The 8,930-nt window shown below is 41.8% G+C and overlaps 1 long non-coding RNA gene across 1 annotated transcript; it reads left to right on the top strand.

Annotated features, from left to right (window-relative positions):
* The first annotated feature begins 5,933 nt into the window (after positions 1 to 5,933).
* Positions 5,934 to 8,634, top strand: LOC309662821. Its single transcript, XR_014265001.1, has 2 exons — positions 5,934 to 6,152; positions 7,714 to 8,634. It is a non-coding gene; the product is annotated as an uncharacterized lncRNA (long non-coding RNA).
* The last annotated feature ends 296 nt before the right edge of the window (positions 8,635 to 8,930 follow it).

Raw genomic sequence — 8,930 nt, forward strand, 5'->3', positions numbered from 1 at the left:
AACGCTAAATGCTACCAAGAAGTTGCTCATGTCATAAATACCATGTCACTGAATACCTACTCTGTGTCACTTTTCTACATGTGGGGGGTGGAGGAGAGAACAAGTTGGATAAATAAAGTTCTCGCCTTTATGGAGCAAGTGTGGAAGACGTAAATTTTTTTTTTTTTTTTTTTTTATCGGAGTACAGTTGATTTACAGTGTTGTGTTAGTTTCAGGTGTATAGCAAAGTATAAGTGTTTTTTTTTAATGAGTGTTTTTTAAAAGATGACTATTTCAAGTGGTGGTAAAAACCATGAAGAGAAAGCAAGGTAAAGGGATAAAGTGATTAGAGGGGCTTACTAGAAAGCTCAGGAAGAGCCTCTTTAAAGAGGTAATGTTTGAACCCAGGACCTGGCTGAACTGAGGAAGATCAGGTACGCTGGCATTACGGGCAGAGGGGACAAGTGCAAGGCTCTGAGACAGGAACTTGTTCTGTGTGTTCAAGGAAAAGCAAGGTGGCCATTGTGATCCGAGCGGGGAATGAGGGAAAGAGCATAGGTGATGAGGTCACGGAAGGACAAGGCCGTACCGCACAGGGCCTCGTAACTTGCAGGCCACGGGAAGAAGGTATTTGTTTGATGGGAAGCCTCTGGCAGATCTGGAGCAGGCGCATAAAGTACTCTTAATTGAAGAGGCTCTCCTGGCTGCTTTGGGGAGAACAGACTGTAGTCTGTTGGGAGGCAGAGAAGTTAGGCAGTGGCAGCGATACAAGTCAGAAGTGACAGACAGAAAAGCGGTCAGGGTACCAGTGAAGGTAGAGATAGCAAGAAGTCCTAACAGATTGGAGCAGGATACACTCAAGTGCAGGTTTTTGGTCTCAGCGACTGGGCGTGTGGCAGTGCTCTTTCATTTATGAGGGAAGGCCTGGGGAGTGGAGCTCTGGGACGAAGAGCTCTGGGTTGTTTGTGTGAAGGCACCGGTGACCACGGCAAGAGTAGTCTCTGTAGAGTGGTAGCAGCAGGAGGCTGACTGAAGTGGGTTAAGGAGAGGATGGGAGATGAGGAGCTGGCCTCAGGCCTGAGGACGCCGTCTAGGGGCAGTGGGGGACAGGCTGGGGACATGGAAGCATTCACACTGGAGGAAGCCTCTGACAGGGAGAAGTTGTTCAAAAGGAGACTAACTGTGGGCACAGTGCTCTGCAGAAGTGAGGTGGGATCAACTTCATTCATAGGAGAGTTAGCTTCAGTGAAAAGAAAGAAATCTCGCTTCCTCCGAGACAGGAGGGCAAGTGGGATAAATGAATATCAGCACGTGTACCAAGTTTGCCAGTACAAAGGTGAGAGGAAGTTGAGAGATTGCCAGTGTCGTTTCAGTGCCTCTGATGAGTCCCATAAAGTAGAGAGTTGAACCTTGCGGGGAGAGTCGTTCTTAGGGTACTAGAGAGTGCTGAGTTCTTTGGGGAATGGGAGCCGAATTTCACTAAGAACATATAATCTCAATACCCGTGTTTGAAAACACAGTAGAGTTTGGAGGGCATGGGCGAATCTGAGCTGTCAATCTGATAACCCTTCAGAGAGTAAACAGACTCTTTCAAACTGGACATTTTTCTTTTTGTCAAATGGCATATACACTCTTCTACAGAGGTAACAACAAATCACAGCTTACCTCTCTAATCTTTGCTCAGCTGTTAACTCCATCCAGTTCTTTGTAGGGTAGACATTTGATACATGTAAAAGAAACCGTGAAATCATCTCACAAACCGGCAGGTTTAGAGGAGCCCCAGGGATACAGACACAGGCAGGTCTTCCCACCTTAAAACCAAAAGAATTGACTAAGCTGCAGATTATGTAAGACAGAAATGAATAATGAAATGATAATGGAGATGTGAAAAATTGGGGCTATGAAAAGGACTACCCTTTGTATGCATGTGTGTTCCTTCAAAAGGCACTAAAATATGGGAATACTTGACAGTTGTAAAGCCCCTTTGTACTGCCTGTCCTGCTGTGCCACGCAGCAGCCACTGGGAGGCTCTCTTGACCACCAGTTTTTATCTTCAAGTTCATGCCACAAAAGGACTGGTGACTGACTCTGAAGAGAAGGTAAAGATGTGCTCAGTCTTACCAGAATTTTACACACTCAAGCGTTATGTAAAATCGCCATGCAACCACCACCAGTCTTGTAGTTAACATTGCACGTGATAGGCACTCAAGCATTTACTGAACAGTTGAAGTCGACACTGGGCTGTATGTGCTGCCCTTGACAAGTGGGAAGGTAATAATACAATGCGTGTCTTTAGAATGCCCTTTGCTGAGATGTCCTTTCATTCCTGTGACCAAAATTGGGTTGGAAATTCACACGGGCAGAGTAGAAATATCAGACTCACAGAAATATCTGACTTACAACTGTGACCTGGCCTCTGGCCTTGGCTTGGCTGAGCAAAGTCTTTGTAGAACCTAGGAATAAAAGGGGTGTCAAAAAGAGATGAAATCTGTCATTCCTAACAATTCTTATCACAGCACTTAAACTGAACGAAAATCAAAGATCAGTGCTCTACTTTTGCAGGTTTACTTAGAAAGGCTTTTAACTTATGCTGAGATCGACATTTGCCCCACTAACTGGAAAAGAATTGTTTTGGGAGCCATTCTTCTTGCCTCCGAGTTTTGGGACGATCGGGCTGTATGGAATGTGGACGACTGCCAGATCCTCAAGGACGTTACAGTTGAGGACATGTGAGTTTGTAAGGTTACCGTGAACTTTCTAACCATTTTCCAATACCTCATTTGCTCTCATAAAGTTTACATTTTTAAGAAATGTTACATTTTAAGAAAGGTTACCTTGTGCAGAGAGCTGAAATAGACATAAAATTACAGCCTTCTTTCTATCTAGCTGTAGTATAACAATTTGTATTTCCCCTCATTCATTGGTAGGTCTTGATGTGTTATTGTTGTAATATTCTGCTTGAGAAATTGAAATTATTTTTCTGGTGGTTTTTGCCAAACATTTTACAAGCTCACTACCAGAGCAACATGGTACAGTAAGTAACTTGACAGCTTTCTTAAAGCTGTCTACCAGGTCCAGTCCATTTTTAAGGGGCACATGCCTGGTCTTTGAAGCAAGTGGCCACTGTTAAGGTCTTAGGGCCTCTAGACTACTGACAGGTTATAATTTCAGCCTGAGTCACACATTGTGTATTTGCTTTTGCTGGTCTTTTTCTCCTTTTTATCTGAGGTTCTGTTGTTACAGAAACTATGATGTACAGGTAGCCACATATAAAGGTTTCAGATCCCTGTGTTCCTGTCTCCTCCCCTAAAGTCTGCTGAGCTAGGAAACACCTACCTCTCAGGTCGTCCGGGAAGCATCCCTGGGGCCTCACCCAGGGCACTCAGCAAACACAGCGGCACTTTGTGGGGCCTTGAGTTAACTAGGCAGGTTCTCCTCACAGATGGCACGCTCACATTGGCATGAAACGCCAGGCTTCCAATCTGGCTCTGGTGAAGGGCCCCAAGGGTGGGAAGCAGGATGAGCCAGAGAGGTAATTCCAGCAGACTCTCGAAGTGCCCGCTTGACAGTGAACCTGTCTTTGTGGGTGGCATTCAGGAAAATGTGAAAGGACACCTCTTGATTATATTGGACAGCAGCGGCCGATCAAGATGGCAGGCAGGGGCAAGAGTTTGTTTTTGTTACCTTTGCCCCTTACCCTAGATAATTCACAATTACCAAAGTGCATATTTACAGCTGAAGCGAGGAAAGCTGTGACTAAGAGAAGGGACCAGTGACTGTCAGTAGCTGTCAAAGTGGCTTTTGGTGAAAATGCCCACTTTGGTGATCATGTAAACCAGGTGGTCGTGGTGATATTGCTGGTAGCAATCTTAGCAAACAGTGGAACAGCAGATAATGAATTTGAAATGAATAGAAGTACTTTTGGAAGTTGCAGAAACTAAAGTGACGTTGACCAACACTATCATCAGTCTTTGAACTGGTCCCTTGAAGGAAGGAAAATTTGTAATCGTGAACACCATCCCTGCCATGATGGCAGCTGAAATTTTCTCAGAATCTGCAGCTGAGCTGACTGGGGCTCTGGTTCCAGGTACAACATCCGAGAACATGCAGGGAAACGTGTGGGTGTTCATAGACATTGAGCCCAGGAGCATTGGCGGCACTGTCCAGCTATGAAGAAACTAATTCTAAACAACGCTTTTCTGTGTAGAACGGAGAATCACCAGGAGTTATGTTTATAATAGGCTGCTTTTGTTTATGATCTTTGGGAGTTGGAAAGCATTACAACAAAGTGTTTAATACACATTTGTTTCATCCCTCTGCTGTTGACTACTATTTGTAATGGTCTCATTTTGAGTCTGAATTGAAAAATTGCTGTCTATCAGCTTTTCCTTAAAACTTTCTAACATCTCTGTGTCTTGTTAAATATATATTTCCCTTCAAAAGAGTAAGTTAAACTGAGCAGCTGCTGTTCAGACAGTTTGCTGCGCCTGTAAGTGGTAGGCTCTTCAGCCACCTAGCCATTTACAAACAGCAAAAAACACAGAAGATGCATATTCTGTAGGCATAATGCTTTTCTTCAGTGATTAAAGCTCTATTAATAGACATGTTAATCCTATGAAGTACTGTATTTCCACACAATTAAAATGTATTAGTGGAGAAAATATAAAAGGGATAGTGAAGTGCATTTATTCCTGTAGTAAATTAAGTCCTGATTAGCTGATTATCAAAACATTATCTGATTTACATTTCTATAGACTTCTGGCCGTATGAACAGGAAATTAATTTTGGAAGTAGGTTCAGTTAGGTTTAAAGTTCAACAAATGAGAAACCTCATTTCTGCTCATACTCTGCTCTCCATACAGGAGAACATGGAGCATTTGTTGATTTATCCAATGGATAAAATATTAACACTTGAAAACCAAGAAACCAAATGTATTGTAAAATAAGCCACTTGCATGTTTGTTTGGGTATTTATCATTTTTATCTAATCAACTCTCTAAAGTGATTGCTGTGAAAAGTGGTAAGATTTACTCTAACTTTATATTTATTTACTTAAACATTTGGCAAGCAAATGGCTGGATATGGTCATATAGCAGAAGCCTGCTCCCAGCACTCTACTTTCCCACTTCATTGAATTCGCCCTCTGTGGGCGTGTGCAGTCTGTCCTGGCAAGGGGCGGTAGGTCTGAACATTCTGGGCTGCTCTCCTAACACCGGGGGCAACAACTGCTCTATCAGAGGTCGTATCGTAAAGTGGGTTTAGTCTAGCTGAGACATAATCTTACTGCCTTCCTAAGCTTAAAAAGTGCATCCTGTCCTGTCATGGTGACGACAACTCACCCTAGTAAGGTTTTAAGGTGAACAGAAACTTGCATTATGCCCTTTGACACAGCCCCATGCACGGGGTGGGGGTGGGGGTGGGGGGATTCCCTTTCCCATCGAATGTAGCTTATTTATTTATTTACTTGAGATGAATCCTTGTTGCCTCAAGAGTTTTCCCCCCTCAGAGATAATAGCAGTGGCTCTCGATGGATCCATTTGTTGCCGTGGTGATGTGCCCACTCCTTTTGTTGGCTCGTCTCTACTTCAGTAAGCCCCTTCCTGTCATCAGCCCGGTGAAAATGTCTGCAAGTTCTTCAGAGCTAATAAACAGCATACATCATTCCTTTCAACTGATCACTAGAGCGGGGCCTCGTGAGTGAGTGTGGAGCATGAATCGTACAGCTGCACTAATGGAACTCTGAAGAATGAGCCCCTGAGTCAGCAGCATGAGTGCATAAGAGGGCCATGACCTCTTCCCCCTTGTCCCAGACTCAAAGTGCTGGGACGCAGAAAGGACCACAAATAGCTGTACCTTGTTTGCACATTAGGGTATTAATCCAGCTGGGTAGCCATTATTGGTTTCAAAACAGTATTTAGAGCCATCCTAGTAGCTCAGTATGGTATTTTTGAAGATAGCCCAGTTGACTAAAATTGTCCTGTGTTGGTTTTGTCTTCTCCTCCTCCCCCAGGAATGAGATGGAAAGGCACTTCGTGGAGCTACTTCAGTTTAATATTAATGTTCCTTTCAGTGTGTATGCCAAATACTACTTTGACCTTCGCTCCTTAGCAGATGACAACAACCTGAATGTTCTATTCACTCCTCTTAGCAAAGAAAGAGCACAGAACTTAGAGGTAAGGCTGTGAAATCACTAACTGGGGTTTTCTGTCAGCCACCGAAGCCACACCTGTAGCTAAATTATATTAAGCAGTGATTAGGAAAATGGAAAGCTGTTAACAGTTTGAAGAGCTTATTGACCCGTTGGCATCATATTTCCTGTGTCTTTTATGGTTTATACAGGGATCCCACATTATAAAAAAAAAAATTGTCTCTTCTGTAACCATAATTCAGAATACTTTCAATCATATTTAATCTGTTCTTAATGGTTTTCCATTTGAACCTCTACACTTACATATAACCATACATGAATAATTTCTTAAAATTGTATCCCTAATCAGATGTACCTACAGAATCTACTTACCACTCTTAACTGTCTGTTTTTTTTTTAATAATTGATGTTTTGGACTATTTCTACTGTCTTGATATTTTTAATAAATAAATAAATGTATTTATTTATTTATGGCTGCATTGGGTCTTCGCTGCTGCACGCGGGCTTTCTCTAGCTGCGGCGGGCGGGGGCTGCTCTTCATTGCGGTGCGCAGGCTTCTCATTGCAGTGGCTGCCCTTGTTGCAGAGCACGGGCTCTAGAGCGCAGGGTCAGTAGTTGTGGCGCACGGGCTTAGTTGCTCCTCGGCATGTGGGATCTTCCCGGACCAGGGCCCAAATCCGTGTCCCCTGCATTGGCAGGCGGATTCTTAACCACTGCGCCACCAGGGAATTCCCTCTTAACTGTTTTTTACTCAGCTTGCAGTTCGTGTGTGTGTGTGTGTGTGTGTATGTGTGTGTGTGTGTGTGTGTGTGTGTGTGTATCACAGTTCAGTCCCATGAGTTTATTAGACAAAGCATCCGTGGCTAACCTGAGAGACCTATACTTGGAAGGTATAATGTGGATTCAGATACTGGATGTAGAAAGTACATGAGTTTTTAATATAAATGGTAACGTACATGGAACAACGTAATACTTATGGCTTATGATTTTTGGTGGGTATACAGCAAAATTCACAACTGAAATGAACACATTTAAAATTGATACTTTCTGTGGTACCTTGGTGGTACTTTAGAATAAGATGTTTTTCTACCATAATTTATGTGCAAGTGAAATAGCACCTTTCAGCGCTTGTCATTAGACCTCTCCTACCTTCAGCACATACCTACCTGATTAAAATTTTCTTAGAGTATGTAATAACTAATGAAAACTGAAGAGAAGTTGAATAGCTGAGTAAACACTGATTTTGCCCAAGTGTATGTCCATTACGTTTAAGGATCACGTGTGTAGGTAACAGATGATATTGCTATTAGGAGCCTATCATTAGGAAGCCAATTTTTAAGTAACTCTAAGTTATTAGGGCAAGTTACCCCTTGCCCCAGCAATCTAATCATAGCCCTTAAAGGTTATTACCTTAGGGAACTGTCAGTTAGTGTAGATATCAGCTATCCAAAGTAGCAGTAACTATGAACTATCTAAACGAATGGAGATGTGTGGCTTATCAATGATGCTTTTTTTGTTTTTTTAAGGTCCGAACATTTTTTTCCCCCCCTAATTATACCTATGTTCTACCTGATTGACTTTCCTAGGCCATTTCCAGATTGTGTGACGACAAATACAAAGACGTGTGTAGAGCTGCTATGAGAAGGTCTTTCAGCGCTGATCATTTCATTGGTATTCGGCGCTCCAATGCCATCCTCTCTTAAGGGAGAAGTGAGGGGTTGTAACATCATAAACCCCTCGAAACAAAGACTGGAGAAATATCACCTCTCCTGCTCAGAAACCAGCAAAGTTAGTATTTTCACCTTAAAGAAAGACATTGAATTCAAGAGACTCATGGACAAGCGAAGATTATGCTCATAGGAAAGAACGGGACCTCGTCAATGTAACACGCTCTTCTGTCCTTTTTATTGTAAACAGAGTTACAAAAACCACTCCAAAGCTAAAAGCTCCCAATCCACGCACAGATATCTGCTCCCAATCCATGCACAGATATCTGATAGCTGTGAGCTATGTGAGGTTTTTTAATTAATAGTTTAAATTTTTAGACTTTAAAGACACTAGCTATATAACTTCTATGTTTTTCTTACCTCACTGTCCCATACTGCTGCATATTCCTTTAGAATCAGTGCAGTATTACCATCAAAAAATGGGACTCCAAAAAAAAAAAAAAGTAAAAAAACAAAAAAAGAAAAAAAACCAAAAAAACAAAAAAAAAAACAAAAAAGAAAAAAAAACAAAAAAAAACAAAAAAGAAAAAAAACACAAAAAAAAACACAAAAAAAAAACATGGGACTCCTAACAACTCATAAAGCCAAACTTCGGAACAGACTGTTGTAGCATCGTTAGGTTTTTCAGGGTTCTTCCTCCCTACTATATCATTGAAGCTGCTAGTCATTATTGGCAATCAATTTAAACCAAAAAGCTGCTGAATAACACATGTCATCCAAATTCTTTGCAGGCAGTACTTATTAGCATATTAGCATGTTTGCGATCATAAACAGAGAAAGTAGGTTATTTCCTTCTATTGGGTCCGTGCTGCATTTCTTGTTAACTATAATGGTGCTTCTGATTTTGTGATGATTTTCCTCTTTGTTATGTACTTGTGTTAAAGGATATTTTCATAATTCCAGCCAACATGGTGGTCCAGTAATTAACAAGCCGGTGATGAAATAGAAGGTGTCCCAAAAGTCTTAGAACAATTTTAAGCTTTAATATAGTGTGCTTGGATACTCCAGAACAGTGTCGCAGAAGTATAAATGCTAGACTGGCAAAACATCACTTGAAACTTTAATCGAATTTCTTC

This window comes from Balaenoptera physalus, assembly GCF_965194825.1.
Source record: "Balaenoptera physalus genome assembly, chromosome: 6".
NCBI classification, from domain to species: Eukaryota; Metazoa; Chordata; class Mammalia; order Artiodactyla; family Balaenopteridae; genus Balaenoptera; species Balaenoptera physalus.